Source organism: Arachis stenosperma, chromosome 10 (assembly GCF_014773155.1).
Source record: "Arachis stenosperma cultivar V10309 chromosome 10, arast.V10309.gnm1.PFL2, whole genome shotgun sequence".
Taxonomy (NCBI): Eukaryota; Viridiplantae; Streptophyta; class Magnoliopsida; order Fabales; family Fabaceae; genus Arachis; species Arachis stenosperma.
The window spans coordinates 84,588,761-84,608,926 of record NC_080386.1 but is presented as its reverse complement, the minus strand read 5'-3'; the positions used below and the strand labels follow the sequence as shown (position 1 = coordinate 84,608,926).

Here is a 20,166-nt window from a genome sequence, read left to right as displayed (position 1 = left end):
AACTAGATACATGGGTTCAGCAAATTTTACCTCAAAAGAAACAAGATCCTGGAAAATTCTTAATTCCTTGTACCATAGGCACCATGACCTTTGAGAAAGCTCTGTGTGACCTAGGTTCAGGCATAAATCTTATGCCACTATGTGTAATGGAGAAGCTGGGGATCATTGAGGTACAACCTGCCTTATTCTCATTAAAAATGGTAGACAAGTCAGTAAGACAAGCTTATGGATTAGTAGAGGACGTGTTAGTGAAGGTTAAAGGCCTTTACATCCCTGCTGATTTCATAATCTTAGACACTAGGAAGTAGGAGGATGAATGCATCATCCTTGGAAGACCCTTCCTAGCCACAACAGGATCTGTGATAGATGTTAACAGAGGAGAATTAGTCCTTCAATTGAATGGAGACTACCTTGTGTTTAAGGCACACGGCTATCCTTCTGTAACAATGGAGAGAAAGCATGAAAAGCTTCTCTCAGTACAGAGTCAAACGGAGCCTCCACAGTCAAACTCTATGTTTGGTGTTAGAAGGCCACAACCAAACTCTAAGTTTGGTGTTGAGTCCCCACATCCAAACTCTAAGTTTGGTGTTGGGAGTCTACAACATTGACCTGATCACCTGTGTGGCTCCATGAGAGCCCACTGTCAAGCTATTGACATTAAAGAAGTGCTTATTAGGAGGCAACCCAATTTTTATTTATCTAATTTTATTTTTATTTTATTGTTCTTTTATGTTTTATTAGGTTCATGATCATGTGGAGTCACAAAACAAATACTAAAATTAAAAACAGAATAAAAAACAGCAGAAGAAACAGCACACCCTGGAGGAAGACCTTGCTGGCGTTTGAACGCCAGTAAGGAGCATCTGGCTGGCGTTCAACACCAGAGCAAAGCATGGATCTGGCGTTGAACGCCAGAAACAAGCAACATCCTGGCGTTTGAATGCCAGAAATATACCCTGAGGAGAGCTAGTGCTGAACGCTAGAAACAAGCATGGAACTGGTGTTCAACGCCAGAAACATGCTGCAATTGGGCGTTGAACGCCCAAAATAAGCATCACTTCGGCGTTTAAACGCCGGAATTGTATGCAAAGGCACTTTACATGCCTAATTGGTGCAGGGATGTAAATCCTTGACACCTCAGGATCTGTGGACCCCACAGGATCATCTCAGAATATGTGGACCCCATAGGATCCTCACCTACCTCAATCTCTCTTCCCCATTACCTCTTCACCACTCATATCCATCATCTCTTTCCCACCCAAACCCACCCTACGTAGCCGAATACACACTTCTCTCCCTCTCCTCCATATCTTCTTCTTCTTCTTCTTCTATTCTTTCTTATTTTGCTCGAGGGCAAGCAACATTCTAAGTTTGGTGTGGTAAAAGCATAGCTTTTTGCTTTTCCATAACCATTGATGGCACCTAAGGCTAGAGAAACCTCAAAAAAAAAAAGAAGAAGAAGAAAAAGGGAAGACAATTGCTTCCACCTCTGAGTCATGGGAGATGGAGAGATTCATCTCAAGGGTCTATATCTCAGAAATAGAGCATTTGACTGCACATCAAGAGAGCATAAGGAATTCCCTCATCAAGAAATCCCTGAGATACCTCAGGGGATACATTTTCCTCCACACAATTAATGGGAGCAACTAAGGATAGTGTTCCAAGGGTTTCCTGAAACTGTAGGTCGATCTCGGTCGAGATCTTCTGTGTTGGTCGGAGCCGACGTATTCGACAGGTGTATAGCAACCAGAGCTGGTGTGTCCGACTTGTGGAACGGAGAGTGCTGCTGATCCTTTATCACCGAAGGGTGGGGGGTACCTGCAAGGGACTCCGATGCTTATGTTAGCAAGGGTATTAAGCAGGTATTGAGTAGAATCAGAGTATGAGTTATACCTGGGTGCTCCAGTGTATTTATAATTATGAGATGTGGCCTCCTGTGGATAAGAAAAGTTAGTTATCTTATCTTATCTTTATCTTATCTTCAAGTGAGGTCATTTTATCCTCAAGGGAACCGCCCTTCTCTTGTAGGCTTGGGCTGCCTTAGGATTTGGGGCGTGTTCCTCTATTTGGGCCCTTTGTTTGGGCTTTCTCGTGACTTGGCCGAGCTCTTTAAGAAGAGGTCGGATTGTCCTGACCTGAAGTGGTCGGTCGCTTTGTCTGTAGAACATCCCGGGTCGGACAACTCAACCCAGGATATGAACAGTGCCCCTGCTTGAGCTCGGTTTTCTTTTTGAGATCGAGTCCTTGACTTCGGTCTTTCTTTGGTGAAGCCAAACTCAAACATTTTGTCGACTCCCTTGCAGCAGCTTTGAATGTAGAACGTTTCTTCTAAAAGACGCGCTCTTTTATATCGGTGCTTTTTTGGTAACGTGCGAGGGTTTAATGCCCTCTTTAATTTGAGCATTAATTGCCCCGTTTCCCTTTGGTTCTTTACTTTGATTTTGAAAACCCAGAAACGGTTTTTCTCCTTTAGCCTTTTCGTAACTTCTTTTCTCTGCTTTCTTTGCTTTCTGTTCTTTCGTTTGCGCTTCTGCTTTCTCTTGGAGTCCGTAGTTTTCGTGTTTTCTCTTCTGTGACATTGCTCTTTGTTCGCGTTTTTGCTTGTGAGAGGGCGTCCAGATTTTGTCTCCATCTTTAATTTCCTCGAAGCTTGCTGTTCTATTCCTGGTAAGTACTGGCTTTCTTGTAGCTTCGTTTTCAATTTTTGGTGAAGCTTCGATTTTGCATGTTTGAAAGTTTGAATCTTTCAAAGTCTTGTATTTGCTTGTCACTGTAAGATGTTCTTCCTGTCTTTCTTTTATGCATTGTCTTGGCTTTTCCGTTGAGGCTTTCTAGGGTTTTATTGTCGTTTGTGGTTTTTTTCTGCCTGATACTTGATAGAAATCTGCGTCTGTTCCTCGCTTTGCTTGAAGATTTGCTTTTTGTCTGATTTTTGAGAAAAGGTTGCACCTTTAATGGTCTCTGCTTGGCGTGTTTGCAACGATTTTTTGTATTTCTCCTTGCAGAAAGGTGTTTTGCTGTTTTTTGGATTTCTTTTTGAGATATGCTGGGATGTAAGCTTTGTAGATTGATTTCTGGAAACCTTACTTTTGTTACTGCCTCCAAGGGGTGCCCCAAGACTTTTGGTTTGAGTCTTGGGGTTTTCCTTTTCTTTGTTCCATCGCCTGAGAAGTATTGACTGAGTTGTTTTCTCCCTTTGTCCGAGATGTTTGTGGTAACCCCATCTTCTTTTCTTACTTGTAGGGTTAGTTGGCCTCATGTCTTCTCGCAATAACATTGTAGAGATGTCTTCCAGGGTTCCCGAAGGGATGTCTGATTGGCTGGACTCCCTTGTTTTGTTGTGTGTTTTTGTTGTGGATGCTGAGTTTTGCACAGAGTTGAGGAAGCGCCATAGGATTTATGGTATCAATGCCCGTGAAGAGGATTACGAGCTTATTGCTCCTGATTCTGATGAGAGAGTTTGTTTTCCGACTTCCATTGAGAGGGAGCGTCCCTTCCTCTATGCCTATGAATACTTTTTCAGCCAGTTGAACATTACCTTTCCTTTTACTGCTTTTGAGACCGACCTGTTGTGGTCGTGTAATATTGATCCGTCCCAGCTTTACCCCAATTCCTGGGGTTTTATTAAAATTTTTCAACTTCTCTGCCGTGAATTAGATGTAACACCTTTCCAGACTCTTTTCCTTTATTTGTTTGTTTCCGCCAAGCCTGGCGGTTCTTCAAAAAAGAAAGCTTATTGGGTTTCCTTTAGGTCTACTCAGAGCCACAAAGTTTTTGCTATGTATGATGAGTCCTTCAAGGACTTCAAGAATTACTTCTTTAAGGTTCGTGCTGTCGAGGGGGCCCGCCCCTTTTTTCTTGATGAAAATGATGAGCCTTCTTTTCCTCTAGAGTGGCAGAGGGATGTGTGAGTGTCCCGTTATACCTGGGAGATGCTTGATGATGTTGAGCGTGCTTTTGTTGTTATTCTTGAGGATCTGTGGGGGAAACCACCCCATCTTGATACAAAAAGGTTTTTGAATGACCTGTCCTTGGTTCGGACTGTTTTGGGTATTTGTCTGACTTGTCTCTTATACTTGTTTCTTAGTTTTTTCTTCCCTTTGTTGTGACCATAACTCTTTGTTGTGGCTAATTCTATATTTGCAGAGATGTCTAAGAACAACGACTCCATGAAGGCCTTTGAAAGGGCAAAGAAGGCAACTGCTGCTCTGAACATCTCGGCCAAAGTGACCGGCGAAGGATCTTCTCAGGTCCCAGTGAAGCCTCCTGTGCCGAGTTCTCTCGGGCCGAAGAAAGTAATTCCTACTCCTCGGTTTCATCAGGTCGATCCTCCTCAGACTTCTGCCGTTGCTTCTGGCGTCCCTTCTTTGAAAAAGCAAAAAATGTTCGAGCCCTTTAACCTGGATGCCCCGGACTTTGATGCTATCGGGTTTGTTGACCAACAAATTGCCCCATATGGTGGGCTTTCTATGGACGACGTGTCTCTTCTTCAGCATCTGGATTTTATCACCAAAAGTAGTGTGAAGATGGCTCATGTGGGTGTGGCTATTTTTTGAACAGTTTAGGGGATCCCGATTCATGCCACAAAATCCTTCATGGAGGAGGCCAAGTCAGAATTTGATCGAATCAAGGGTCTGAAGGATGAGTTGGAGGTGAAGTTGGCGAAGGTGCAGAAGGAGTTGGAGGGTGAGAAGGCCAGCTCTATTGCCTTGGCTGCTTCTTTGAAGTTGGCTGAGGACATGGCACTGAAGCATAAGGATAGCTATGTCTCGGCTTATAGGGAATTGATGCATCTCTGGGATGATTTGGAAACTGCTCGGATTAATTATGGTGAGCTTCAGGGTCACCTTGTGGGTAGCGTAACTGCCGCCTCCGAGAACCTGATGGAGCAGTTCCGAATTGTTGCTCCTGATGCCCACTTGACTCTCATCAGCCTGGACAATGTTGTGAGGGATGGTAAGATTGTCCCTGATGACCAGGATGATGATGAGGCTGACCCTCCCCCAGTGCCTTCTCTTAAAGTGTCGTCCTCCTCAGTTCCTCCCGTTACGTCCGATCCAGATTGCCAAATTCTGAACCGGGATGATGTAACTATAGATGCTGTGCCTATTCAGACTTGCCCTCTTTCTCCCCGTTCTGATGCTGCGGGAAGGCTCCAGATCTTGGTTGATTTCCTTTAAGTATTTGTGTAAATAGCCTGGTTTGTGGGCTTTGAACTCTTTTTTTTTTGTGAATGATGTTTAATTGACTGTTGATACTCCAGTTTTTTTTGCAACTTTATTTTGAAAACAAAATGGTTTCTCTGAGGTTGATTTTGGTGGCCTCATGAAGCTTTATCATACTATGCTTTCATTGTTCTTTAGCAGGGTATCTGTTGGAATCTTACTGCTTGGCCTTTTTAGATTGCTTTCGTACTCATTGTTTGTAGCTTGGATCCCTTTGGAGGTCGTGACTTGTGGGGGTTCCAACTTGTTTCTCGGTTTCCTCGCTTTTGTTTGTATTTTTAGCTCCTTATAACCGATTTCTTTATGTTGGTCCCCTTCTAAGTTATTTTTGTAATCCTCTTTCCTGGACCTTTGCCAGGTCTCTTTAAGGGATTACTTTTATAACTTATCTTTGTTGGAGACCGACTTCGTTAGGTCGATTTTTTCCTAGTTGTTTTTGTAATCCTCTTTCTTGGACCTTTGTTGGGTCTCTTTCAGGGATTACTTTTACAACTTGTTTTGTAGGAGACTGACTTCGTTAGGTCGATCTATTCTAAGTTGTTTTTGTAATCCTCTTTCTTGGACCTTTATTAGGTCTCTTTCAGGGATTACTTTTAAAACTTGTCTTTGTAGGAGACCGACTTCGTTAGGTCGATCTCTTCTAAGTTGTTTTTGTAATCTTCTTTCTTGGACCTTTGTTAGGTCTCTTTCAGGGATTACTTTTACAACTTGTTTTGTAGGAGACCGACTTCGTTAGGTCGATCTCTTCTAAGTTGTTTTTATAATCCTCTTTCTTGGACCTTTATTAGATCTCTTTCAGGTATTACTTTTACAACTTGTCTTTGTAGGAGACCGACTTCGTTAGGTCGATCTCTTCTAAGTTGTTTTTGTAATCCTCTTTCTTGGACCTTTGTTAGGTCTCTTTCAGGGATTACTTTTACAACTTGTTTTGTAGGAGACCGACTTCGTTAGGTCGATCTCTTCTAAGTTGTTTTTGTAATCCTCTTTCTTGGACTTTTATTAGGTCTCTTTCAGGGATTACTTTTACAACTTGTCTTTGTAGGAGACCGACTTCGTTAGGTCGATCTCTTCTAAGTTATAGCAATTCCTCTTTAATAGGGTTGGCCAGACCTCTTTCCAGGGATTTGCTGATAACTTGGACTGACTTGGTCCGACTTTTTAATGTCGGCCAGTCTTTTTTTAAGTTATTATATAGCAATCCATAAGACCTCGTCAGGTTCTTTTTGGGATCACTTTCGATAACTTCTTGCATTATTCTGTGTTCATCTTTTGCCGATTTGTAGATTGTGGTTTCTGTCCTGGTTTAATCGACCTTTAGGTGAATCGCGTTTTCACCTTTGTCGGTCGATTATTCCTATCAAGATTGTATAGTGAATATGTTCTTTCACTTTCTGTTTGATCCGTTGCTTTATAATTAGACGATGAATGCTTCATATTAATGCATCTTGAGAACTTGTAGAATATCTGAAATGTATTTTATTTAAAGAAAGTGCAAATATATACAGGCGGGAGTTTTTCATACACTTAAGTCAGATTAAATCTCAATCTTGATGCCTCATTAAAAAACCTTTTCAGGAAAAAGAGTGCATCTTGTGATGAGACTTTTATTTAACCATAGTACCTTCTTAGGTTACAGGCGTGCCATGATCTGGGGAGTTCTCGTCCCTCGAGTTCGGACAGTCTGTAGTAGCCCTTCCCAAGTACCTCTGTGACTCGGTAGGGTCCTTTCCAATTGGCTGCCAGTTTTCCTTCTTCGGGTCGAGTTGTTCCAATATCATTTCGGATTAAGATGAGATCATTCTCAGTGAAACCTCTTGGCACTACCTTTTGATTGTATCTGGAAGCCATTCGCCATTTTAGTGCTTCTTCTCTTATTCGAGCTCTCTCTTGGATTTCTGGAAGTAGGTCGAGCTCTTCTCTTTGAAGTTGAGAGTTGGTTTGTTCATTGTAGTGGACTACTCGGGGAGACCCTTCCTCAACTTCTATTGGAATCATTGCCTCCACTCCGTATGCTAATCGAAATGGGGATTCGTTCGTAGTAGAATGTGAAGTTGTTCGATACGCCTATAGGACTTGTGGAAGTTCCTCGGCCCAAGCTCCCTTTGCTTCTTGTAGTCTCCGTTTCAGCCCGGGCAATATAACTTTGTTGGCTGCTTCGGCTTGTCCATTGGCTTGGGGATGTTCGACCGAGGTGAACTGGTGTTTTATGTTCAAGTCGGCCACTAGTTTTTTGAAGCCTGCATCTGTGAATTGGGTGCCATTATCTGTGGTGATGGAGTATGGAATCCCGAACCTGGTAATAATGTTCCTATATAGGAATTTCCGACTTCTTTGAGCAGTGGTGTTAGCTAGGGGTTCTGCCTCGATCCATTTTGTGAAGTAGTCTACCCCTACTATGAGGAATTTGACTTGTCCCGATCCCTGGGGAAAGGGTCCAAGAAGATCGAGTCCCCACTTTGCAAATGGCCAGGGTGAGGTTACGCTGATGAGCTTTTCCGGCGAGGCGATGTGAAAGTTGGCATGCTTCTGACATGGTGGACATGTCTTTACAAATTCGGTAGCTTCCTTTTATAGTGTTGGCCAATAGAATCCCGCCCAGAGTACCTTTTTGGTGAGAGCTTGCGTTACAAGATGATTGCCACAAATGCCGCAGTGTACTTCCTCGAAGACTTCCTTTGTATTGGAAGTCGGCACGCATTTTAACAATGGTGTCGAGATTCCTCTTTTGTATAGGGTGTTGTTTATGATAGAGTAGTACTGTGCCTCCCTTTTTAACCTCTTTGCCTCCTTTTCATCTGTGGGGAGCACTTCTGTTTTGAGGTAGTTAATTATGGGGGTCATCCATCCTTGATCCCGACCTGTTATGGCTAGGATTTTTTCTTCTTCCGATATTGATGGGCTCTGTAGTATTTCCTGGATGAGGCTTCTATTGTTGCCCCCTGGTTTGGTGCTGGCTAGTTTTGAAAGTGCGTTAGCTCGGGCATTTTGCTCTCGGGGTATGTGGCAGATCCTATATTCCCCGAGTTGTCCGAGCTGTTCTTTGGTTTTATCCAAATATTTTTTCATGGTAGGATCTTTGGCTTGGTAGCTTCCCGTTATTTGCGAGGTAATGACTTGTGAGTCACTGTAGATGTTGTGTTTCTGAGCTCCAATTTCTCTGGCCAGCTTCAAACCAGCTAATAACGCTTCATATTCCGCTTGGTTGTTTGAGGCCGAGAATCCGAATTTCAGGGAAAGCACAAGTTAGGTTCTGTTCCGAGGGTTACCTGAAACTGTAGGTCGATCTTGGGTGAGATCGTCTGTGTTGGTCGGAACCGACGTGTCCGGCAGGTGGGTATCGGCCGGAGCTGGTGTGTACGACTTTTGGACTTGGTGGTGGTGCTGATCCTTCGTCCCCGGAGGGTGGGGGGTACCTGCAAGAGACTCCGATGCTTAAGTTAGCAAGGGTATTAAGCAGGTATTGAGTAGAATCAAAGTATGAGTTATATCTGGGTGCTCCAGTGTATTTATAACGGTGAGATGTGGCCTTCTGTGGATAAGATAGGTTAGTTATCTTATCTTATCTTTAAGTGAGGTCATCTTATCTTCAAGGGAACCGCCCTTCTCTCGGTAGGCTTGGGCCACCTTAGAATTTGGGGAGTGTTCCTCTATTTGGGCCTTTCTCTGGGCTTTCCTGGGGACTTGACCGAGCTCTTTGGGAAGAGGTCGGGTTGTCCTGACCTGAAGAGGTCGGTCGCTTTGCCTGTCGAACATCCCGGGTCGGACACCTCAACCCTGGGTATGAACAGTGCCCCTGCTTGAGCTCGGTCTTCTTTTTGAGGAAGCGTTCTTTGACTTCGGTCCTTCTTTAGTGAAGCTGAACTCAAGCATTTTGTCGATTCCTTTGTAGAAACTTTTGAATGTAGAACGTTTTTCCTCTAAGCGCGCGCTTTTATATCGGCGTCTTGGAAACGTGCGAGGGTTTAATGCCTTCATTAATTTTTAACATTAATTGCCCCGTTTTCCTTTGGCTCTTTTATTTTGATTTTGAAAACCTAGAAACGGTTTCTCTCCTTCTCCCTTTTCGTAACTTCTTCGCATTTCTTTCCTTCATTCTCGCTTTCAACTTTTCTTTGTTTGTTTGATTTTTCTGAAGCATCTGCCTGGGGTTAAACAAGTTCCGCGTTTCAGTCCAGCGACGCTGCTTTTGCTCGTGTCTTCTCTTTTACTTTTTGAGAGAGCGATTCCAGATTTCGCCTTCCTTCTTCAACTTCCTTGAAGCCTGCTGCTTTTTTCAGGGTGGTACTAACTTTCTTTGCTTCTTTCATGGCTTCACTTTTAGTTTTTTGGGGAAGCTTTGATCTTACATGTTTGAAAGTTTGAACCTTTTCGTGACCTTGTGTTTGTTTGTCGCTGTAAATGTGTTTTGCTTTCTTTCATGCTCTTTTTGGCATTTTTGTCGAGGCTTTTCTAGGGTTTTGTTGCTTCTGACAGAGAATCTGCATCTGTTCCTTGCTTTTGGAGGTTTGCTTTTTGCCTGATCTTTGAAAAAAGGTTGCATCTTTAATGGTCTCTGCTTGGCGTGTTTGATGTTTGGGATTGCTTGGTAGGCTTGTAATGATTTGCTGTGTTTTTCTTTGGTGAAAAGCGTTTGTTGTTTTGAATCCTTTTTGAGAAATGCCAGGATGTGAGCTGTAGAATATTTCTGGAAACCTTGCTTTATTGCTGCCTCCAAAGGATGCCCCAGGACTTTGGTTTGAGTCTTGGGGTTTTCCTTTTCGTGGTTTCATCGTCTGAGAAGTATTGACCGAGTTATTTTTTCCCTATCCGAGATGTTTGTAGTAACCCCTATCTTTTTTTTTTCTTACTTGTAGGATTTAGTTGGCCTCATGTCTTCTCGCAATAACATTGTAGAGATGTCTTCCAGAGTTCCCGAGGGGATGTCCGATTGGTTGGACTCCCTTATTTTGTTGTGTGTTTCTGTTGTGGATGCTGAATTTTGCACAGAGCTGAGGAAGCGTCATAGGATTTGAGGGAACAATGCTCGCGAGGGGGATTACGAGCTTGTTGCTCCTGATTCTGATGAGAGGGTTTGCTTTCCGACTTCCATCGAGAGGGAGCGTCCTTTCTTCTATGCCTATGAATACCTTTTCAGCCAATTGAATGTTACTTTTCCTTTTACTGTTTTTGAAACCGACCTGTTGTGGTCGTGTAATATTGCTCCATCCCAGCTTCACCCCAATTCCTGGGGTTTTATTAAAATTTTTCAACTTCTCTGCCATGAACTAGATGTAACACCTTCCCAGACTCTATTTCTTTACTTGTTTATTTCTGCCAAGCCTGGCGGTTCTTCAAAAAAGAAAGTTTCTTGGGTTTCTTTCCGGTCCGCCCAGGGCCATAAAGTGTTTGCGATGTATGATGAGTCCTTTAAGGACTTCAAGAATTATTTCTTTAAAGTTCGAGCTGTTGAGGGGGCCCGCCCCTTTTTTCTTGATGAAAATGACGAGCCCTCTTTCCCTCTAGAGTGGCAGAAGGATGTAAGAGTATCTCGCTATACTTGGGAGATGCTTGATGATGTCGAACGTGCTTTTGTAGTTGTTCTTGAGGATCTCTGGGGGAAACCACCTCATCTTGATACAAAAAGATTTCTGACTAATCCGTCCTTGGTTCGGACTGCTTTGGGTATTTGTTTATCTATTTGTCTGACTTGTTTCTATACTTATTTCCTCTTTCTTCCTCTTTTGTAACTCTTTGTCATGGCTGTTTTTGTGTTTGTAGAGATGTTGAGGAATAATGACTCTATGAAGGCCTTCAAGAAGGCGAAGAAGGCGACTGCTGCTTTAAACATTTCGACCAAAGCGGCCGGAGAGGGATCTTCCCAGGCTCCAGTTAAACCTCCTGTACCTAGCTCTCCCGGGCCGAGGAAAACAATTCCTATTCCTCGGGTTCGTCTGGTCGATCCTCCACAATCTTCTGCTGCAGCTCCTGGTGCCCCTCCTAATAAGAAGCAAAAAACATCCGAGCCCTTCAACCTGGATGCCCCAGATTTTGATGCTATCGAATTTGTTGACCAGCAAATTGCCCCCTATGGTGGGCTTTCCATGGACGACGTTTCTCTTTTTCAGCATCTGGATTTTATCACCAAAAGTAGTGTGAAGATGGCTCATATGGGTGCGGCTATATTCCGGACAGTTCAGGGGATTCCGATTCATGCCACAAAATCCTTCATGGAAGAGGCCAAGTCGGAATTTGATCGGATCAAGGGTCTGAAGGAGGAGTTGGAGGTGAAGTTGGCAAAGGTGGAGAAGGAGTTGGAGGGTGAGAAGGCCAGTTCTATTGCCTTGGCTGCATATTTGAAGCTGGACGAGGACATGGCATTGAAACATAAGGATAGTTATGTCTCGGCTTATAGGGAATTGATGCATCTTCGGGAGGATTTGGAAACTGCTCGGGTTAATTATGGTGAGCTTCAGGGTCACCTTATGGGTAGCGTAACTGCTGCCTCCGAGAACCTGATGGAGCAGTTCCGGGTTGTTGCTCCTGATGCCGACTTGACTCTCATCAGCCTGGACAATGTCGTGAGGGATGGTAAGATTGTCCCTGATGACCAGGATGATGATGAGGCTGATCCTCCCCCAGTGCCTTCTCTTAAGGTGTCGACCTCCTCTGTTCCTCCCGTTACATCTGATCCGGATTGCCAGATTCTGAACCGGGATGATCGAACAGTAGATGCCGTGCCCCTTTAGACTCGTCCTCCTTCCCCTTGTCCTGACGCTGCCAAGAAGGCTACTGATGTTTGCTGATCTCTTTCTGGATGTATAGTTGGCCCGGCTTGTGGGCTTTTAAAAGTTTTCATTGACATTTCCTAGTTGCTTGTTTAGCAACTTTTTATTTTTAAAAACAAAAGGTAGCTCACTTTCCCTTCACGGTAGGTTTTGGTGGCCTTCCGGGCCTTATAACTTTTGTGGAGTAACAGAGGTAGTTTTTTGACTTGGTATCTTTTCAGTTTTCTACTGATGTTTGAAATCTTGTATCTTGACCTCTTCGGATTGCTTTGTTTTATTGTTTGTAGCTTGGATCCTTTGAGGTTTGTGACTTATGGGTCCAACTTGTTTCTTGGTGGTTCTTTTGCGCTGGTCCCCCTTTAAGTTACTTCTGTAATCCTCTTTTTTGGACCTTTGTTAGGTCTCTTCTAGGGATTACTTTGATAACTTTTTAGTGGCAGGAGTCCGATTTGGTTATGTCGGTCTCCTTTAAGTTATTTTTTCGTAGTCCTCTTTCTTGGATCTTTGTCAGATCTCTTTCAGGGACTACTTGTATAACTTTTTTAGTGATAGGAGTCCGACTTGGTTATGTCGGTCTCCTTTAAGTTATTTTTCGTAATCCTCTTTTTTGGACCTTTGTCAGGTCTCTTCCAGGGATTACTTTGATAACTTTTTAATGGCAGGAGTCCGATTTGGTTATGTCGGTCTCCTTTAAGTTATTTTTCGTAGTCCTCTTTCTTGGATCTTTGTCAGATCTCTTTCAGGGACTACTTGTATAACTTTTTAGTTTGGGGCTGACTTTGTTATGTCAGGCCCTTCTAAGTTAAAGTAATCCTCTTTAATAGGGTTGGCCAGACCTCTTTCCAGGGTTTACTTATAACTTGGGTTGACTTGGTCCGACTTATGAACGTCGGCCAGTCTTTTAAGTTATTATATTAGCTATCCGTAAGACCTCGTCAGGTTCTTTTTTTGGATTGCTTTCGATAACTTCTTACATTATTCTGTGTTCATCTTTGCCAATTTGTAGAAAATGGTTGGCGTCTTTAGATCGTCTTTTGGGTGAATCGCGTTTTCACCTTTATCAGATGATTGTCTTTATCGTGGTCGCGTAGTGAATTTATTTTTCACTTTCTGCCGACCTGTTGCTTTATAATCGGACGATGAATACTTCAGATTAATGCATCTTGGAATCTTGTAGAATATCTAAGTAAACTTTATTCAAGGAAAAAATGCAAATATATACATGTGGGATTTTCCTTGTCCCTTTAAGTCGGGTATGATCTAGGTCTCTACATGGTGCCTCATTAAAAAACCTTTTCAGGAAAAAGAGCGCATCCATTTAGTGAGATCCTTTACCTTTTCTCACTGTAGTATCTTCTTAGGTTGCAGGCGTGCCATGATCGATGAAGCTCTCGTCCATCAAGCTCGGACAGTCTGTAGTAGCCCTTCCCCAGTACTTCAATGACTCGGTAGGGTCCTTTCCAGTTTGCTGCCAGCTTTCCTTCTCCGGGTCGAGCTGTTCCAATGTCATTTCTGATTAGGATGAGATCATTCTCTGCAAAACTTCTCGGCACTATGGTGCGCGAAATTGTGATCACTACAACTTCGCACAACTAACCAGCAAGTGCACTGGGTCGTCCAAGTAATACCTTACGTGAGTAAGGGTCGATCCCACGGAGATTGGTGGTATGAAGCAAGCTATGGTCACCTTGTAAATCTCAGTCAGGCAGACTCAAATGTATAATGGTGATGAACGAAAATAACATAAAAGATAAGGATAGGGATACTTATGTATATCATTGGTGTAAGAGCTTCAGACAAGCGTATGAAGATGCCTTCCCTTCCGTCTCTCTGCTTTCTTACTGTCTTCATCCAATCCTTCTTACTCCTTTCCATGGCAAGCTCGTGTAGGGTTTCACTGTTGTCAGCAGCTACCTCCCATCCGCGCAGTGAAAGCTAATGCACACACTCTGTCACAGTGCTGCCAATCACCGGTTTGGTTCCCTCCCCTACCGGAATAGAATCACTCTTTTGCGTCTGTCACTAACGCCCAGTAGGTTACAGGTTTGAAGCACGTCACAGTCATTCAATCATTGAATCCTACTCAGAATACCACAGACAAGGTTTAGACCTTCCGGATTCTCTTGAATGCCGCCATCAGGTCCTGCCTATACCACGAAGATTCCGAAGAATCCAAGAGATATTCACTAAGCCTCGGATGCTTGTAGAACAAGAATGGTTGTCAGTCACTTTGTTCATAGGTGAGAATGGTGATGAGTGTCAATCATCACCTTCATCAAGTTGAAGAAAAAGTGATATCTTGGAACAAGAACAAGCGGAGTTGAATAGAAGAAGAATAGTAATTGCATTAATACTCGAGGTACAGCAGAGCTCCACACCTTAATCTATGGTGTGTAGAAACTCCACCGTTGAAAATACATAAGAACAAGGTCTAGGCATGGCCGTGAGGCCAGCCCTCAAATGATCTAAGAACTAGATGTCCAAAGATGAAAATACAATAGTAAAAGGTCCTACTTATAGAAAACTAGTAGCCTAGGGTGTACAATGGTGAGTAAATGACATAAAAATCCACTTCCGGGCCCACTTGGTGTGTGCTTGGGCTGAGCAATGAAGCATTTTTCGTGTAGAGACTCTTCTTGGCGTTTAACTCCAGCTTTTATGCCAGTTTGGGCGTTTAACTCCCAATTAGGTGCCAGTTCCGGCGTTTAACGCTGGGAATTCTGAAGGTGACTTTGAACGCCGGTTTGGGCCATCAAATCTTGGGCAAAGTATGGACTATTATATATTGCTGGAAAGCCCAGGATGTCTACTTTCCAACGCCGTTGAGAGCGCGCCAATCGGGCTTCTGTAGCTCCAGAAAATCCACTTCGAGTGCAGGGAGGTCAGAATCCAACAGCATCTGCAGTCCTTTTCAGTCTCTGAATCAGATTTTTGCTCAGGTCCCTCAATTTCAGCCAGAAAATACCTGAAATCACAGAAAAACACACAAACTCATAGTAAAGTCCAGAAAAGTGAATTTTAATTAAAAACTAATAAAAATATAATAAAAACTAAACTAAAACTACTAAAAACATACTAAAAACAATGCCAAAAAGCATACAAATTATCCGCTCATCACAACACCAAACTTAAATTGTTGCTTGTCCCCAAGCAACTGAAAATCAAATAAGATAAAAAGAAGAGAATATACTATAGACTCCAAATTATCAATGAAACATAGCTCCAAATTAGATGAGCGGGACTAGTAGCTTTTTGCCTCCAAACAGTTTTGGCATCTCACTTTATCCTCTGAGGTTCAGAATGATTGGCATCTATAAGAACTCAGAACTCAGATAGTGTTATTGATTCTCCTAGTTAAGTATGATGATTCTTGAACATAGCTAGTGTATGAGTCTTGGCTGTGGCCCAAAGCACTCTGTCTTCCAGTATTACCACCGGATACATACATGCCACAGACACATAATTGGGTGAACCTTTTTAGATTGTGACTCAGCTTTGCTAAAGTCCCCAATTAGAGGTGTCCAGGGTTCTTAAGCACACTCTTATTGCTTTGGATCACCACTTTATTTCTTTCTTTTTCTTTTCTTCTCTTTTTTTTTTCTTTTCTCTTTCTTTTTTTTTTTCACTGCTTTTTCTTGCTTCAAGAATCAATTTGATGATTTTTCAGATCCTCAATAACAGTTCTCTTTTCTCCTCATTCTTTCAAGAGCCAACAAATTTAACATTCTTAAAAACAACAAATTCAAAAGACATATGCACTGTTCAATCATACATTCAGAAAACAAAAGCATTGCCACCACATCAAACTAATTAAGCTAGTTTTAAAGATGAATTTGAAATCCTGTACTTCTTGTTCTTTTGTGATAAAAACAGTTTTCATTTAAGAAAGGTGATGGATTCATATTCATAGCTTTAAGGCATAGACACTAAGACACTAATGATCATAAGACACAAACATGGATAAACATAAGCACTAAAAATTCGAAAAACAGAAGAATAAAGAACAAGGAAATCAAGGAACGGGTCCACCTTAGTGATGGCGGCTCTTTCTTGCTCTTGAAGATCCTATGGAGTGCTTGAGCTCCTCAATGTCTCTTCCTTGCCTTTGTTGCTCCTCTCTCATGATTCTTTGATCTTCTCTAATTTCATGGAGGAGGATGGCATGTTCTTGGTGCTCCACCCTTAGTTGTCCCATGTTGGAACTCAATTCTCCTAGGGAGGTGTTCAGTTGCTCCCAATAGTCTTGTGGAGGAAAGTGCATCCCTTGAGGTATCTCAGGGATCTCATGATGAGAGGGGTCTCTTGTTTGCTCCATCTTCTTCTTAGTGATGGGCTTGAGGTCATGCCTTCTCAGTTGAACCGGCTTTGGATGCCATAAATGGTTATGGAAAAACAAAAAGCAATGCTTTTACCACACCAAACTTAAAAGGTTTGCTCGTCCTCGAGCAAAAGAAGAAAGAAGAGAGTAGAAGAAGAAGAAATGGGGGAGAGGGAGATGGCTTTGTGGTTCGGCCAAAAAGGGGGAGAAGTGGTGGTTTATGAAGGATGGATGTGAGTGGTGAAGAGAAAGAGATGTTGAGGTGATTGGTGAATGGGTGAAGAAGAAGAGAGAGAGTGGTGGGGTTGGTGGGGATCCTGTGGGGTCCACAGATCCTGAGATGTCAAGGAAAAGTCATCCCTGCACCAAATGGCATCAAAATCCACGTTTTGAGCCATTTCTGGCGTTAAACGCCGGGCTGGTGCCCATTTCTGGCGTTTAACGCCAGGTTCTAGCCCTTTTCTGGCGTTTAACGCCAGTCTGGTGCCCCTTTCTGGCGTTAAACACCCAGAATGGTGCCAGACTGGGCGTTAAACGCCCAACTGCTAGCCTCACTGGCGTTTAAACGCCAGTGAGTTCTTCCTCCAGGGTGTGCTATTTTTCTTCCTGTTTTTTATTCTGTTTTTGCTTTTTCAATGGATTTTGTGACTTCTTATGATCATCAACCTACAAAAAAGATAAAATAACAAAAGGAAATAGTTAATTATAAAACATTGGGTTGCCTCCCAACAAGCGCTTCTTTAATGTCATTAGCTTGACAGAGGACTCTCATGGAGCCTCACAAATGATCAGAGCAATGTTGAAACCTCCCAACACCAAACTTAGAGTTTGAATGTGGGGGTTCAACACCAAACTTAGAGTTTGGTTGTGGCCTCCCAACACCAAACTTAGAGTTTGACTGTGGGGGCTCTATTTGTCTCTGATTTGAGGGAAGCTCTTCAAGCTTCCTCTCCATGGTGACAGAGGGATATCCTTGAGCCTTAACCACATAGGATTCTTCATTCACTTGAATGATCAGTTCACCTCCATCAACATCAATCACAGCCTTTGCTGTGGCTAGGAAGGGTCTGCCAAGGGTGATGGATTCATCCATGCACTTCCCAGTCTCTAGGACTATGAAGTCAGTAGGGATGTAATGGTCTTCAATCTTCACCAAAACATTCTCTACAAGTCCATGAGCTTGTTTTCTTGAATTGTCTGCCATCTCTAATGAGATTCTTGCAGCTTGTACCTCAAAGATCCCTAATTTCTCCATTACAGAGAGGGGCATGAGGTTTACACTTGACCCTAAGTCACACAAGGCCTTCTTGAAGGTCATGGTGCCTATGGTACAAGGTATAGAAAACTTCCCAGGATCCTGCCTCTTTTGAGGCAGTTTCTGCCTAGACAAGTCATCCAGTTCTTTGGTGAGCAAAGGTGGTTCATCCTCCCAAGTCTCATTTCCAAATAACTTGTCATTTAGCTTCATGATTGCTTCAAGGTATTTAGCAACTTGCTCTTCAGTGACATACTCATCCTCTTCAGAGGAAGAATACTCATCAGAGCTCATGAATGGCAGAAGTAAGTCCAATGGAATCTCTATGGTCTCATTTTGAGCCTCAGATTCCCATTGTTCCTCATTGAGGAACTCAGAGGAAATTGGTGCACGCCCATTGGGGTCTTCCTCAATGGCGTCCACCTCCTCTCTTTCCTCTCCATATTCGGCCATGGTTATGGCTTTGCACTCTCCTTTTGGATTTTCTTCTGTATTACTTGGGAGAGTGCTAGGAGGGAGTTCAGAAATTTTCTTGCTCAGCTGTCCCACTTGTCCTTCCAAATTTCTGATGGAGGACCTTGTTTCATTCATGAAACTTTGGGTGGTCTTTATTAGATCAGAGACCATTGTTGCTAAGTCAGAAGTATTCTGCTTAGAACTCTCTGTCTGTTGCTGAGAAGATGATGGAAAAGGCTTGCCATTGCTAAACCTGTTTCTTCCACCATTATTGTTATTGAAACCTTGTTGAGGTCTCTCTTGATTCTTCCATGAGAAATTGGGGTGATTTCTCCATGAAGAATTGTAGGTGTTTCCATAGGGTTCTCCTAGGTAATTCACCTCTTCCATTGAAGGGTTCTCAGGATCATAGGCTTCTTCCTCAGATGAAGCTTCCTTAGTACTGCTTGGTGCATTTTGCATTCCAGACAGACTTTGAGAAATCAAATTGACTTGTTGAGTCAATATTTTATTCTGAGCCAAAATGGCGTTCAGAGTGTCAATCTCAAGAACTCCTTTCTTCTGACTAGTCCCATTGTTCACAGGATTCCTTTCAGAAGTGTACATGAATTGGTTATTTGCAACCATTTCAATGAGCTCTTGAGCCTCTGTAGGCGTCTTCTTCAGATGAAGAGATCCTCCAGCAGAGCTATCCAAGGACATCTTGGATAGTTCAGAGAGACCATCATAGAAAATACCTATGATGCTCCATTCAGAAAGCATGTCAGAAGGACATCTTCTGATCAATTGTTTGTATCTTTCCCAAGCTTCATAGAGGGATTCTCCATCCTTCTGTCTGAAGGTTTGGACTTCCACTCTAAGCTTACTCCATCTTTGTGGTGGAAAGAACTTTGCCAAGAAGGCATTGACTAGCTTTTCCCATGAGTCCAGGCTTTCTTTAGGTTGAGAGTCCAACCATATCCTAGCTCTGTCTCTTACAGCAAAAGGGAATAGCATCAGTCTATAGACCTCAGGGTCAACCCCATTAGTCTTGACTGTGTCACAGATTTGCAAGAACTCAGCTAAAAACTGATGAGGATCTTCCATTGGAAGTCCATGGAACTTGCAATTCTGTTGCATTAGAGAAACTAATTGAGGCTTTAGCTCAAAGTTGTTTGCTCCAATGGCAGGGATAGAGATGCTTCTCCCATAGAAATCAGGAGTAGGTGCAGTAAAGTCACCCAGCACCTTCCTTGCATTGTTGGCATTGTTGTTGTTTTCGGCTGCCATGTGTTCTTCTTCTTTGAAGAATTCGGTCAGGTCCTCTAAAGAGAGTTGAGCCTTAGCTTCTCTTAGCTTTCGCTTCAAGGTCCTCTCAGGTTCAGGGTCAGCTTCAACAAAAATGCCTTTGTCTTTGTTCCTGCTCATATGAAGAAGAAGAGAACAAGAAAATATGGAATCCTCTATGTCACAGTATAGAGATTCCTTGAGGTGTCAGAGGAAGAAGAGGAATAGAAGACAGAAGTAGAAAATTCGAACTTATCAAAGAAGATGGAGTTCGAATTTTGCATTAAGGGATAGTGTTAGTCCAAAAGTAGAAGGATGTGAGAAGAAGGGAAGTAATTTTCGAAAATTAAGTAAAAGATTTTGAAAACATTTTTGAAAAACACTTATTGATTTTCGAAAATAAAAGTGGAAAAGAAATCAAGTGATTTTTGAAAAAGATTTTGAAATTAGAAATCAAAAAGATTTGATTGAAAACTATTTTGAAAAAGATGTGGTTAAGAAGATATGATTGGTTTTAAAAAGATGTGATTGAAAAGATATGATTTGAAAACAATTTTAAAAAGATATGATTTGGAAACAATTTTAAAAAAGATATGATTTGAAAACAATTTTAAAAAGATATGATTTGAAAACAATTTTGAAAAGATATGATTTTAAAAATTAATGACTTGCCTAACAAGAAAAGATATGATTCAAGCATAAAACCTTCCTCAACAGAAAAGGCAAAAAATGTTCAATCAAATCATTAATTGTTAGTAAGTATCTTTGAAAAAGGAAAGAAATTGATTTTGAAAACATTTGATTGAAAAGATATGATTTGAAAAAGATTTGATTTTGAAAAACTTTGAAAACTTAAAAAAAATTGATTTTGAAAACAAAATC

General features: G+C 42.2%; 1 non-coding gene across 1 annotated transcript; it reads left to right on the top strand.

Moving 5' to 3' along the window:
- Window positions 1-18,774: 18,774 nt before the first annotated feature.
- On the top strand, window positions 18,775-18,882 carry LOC130958290 (small nucleolar RNA R71). Its single transcript, XR_009077420.1, has one exon. It is a non-coding gene; the product is annotated as a small nucleolar RNA R71 (small nucleolar RNA).
- The last annotated feature ends 1,284 nt before the right edge of the window (window positions 18,883-20,166 follow it).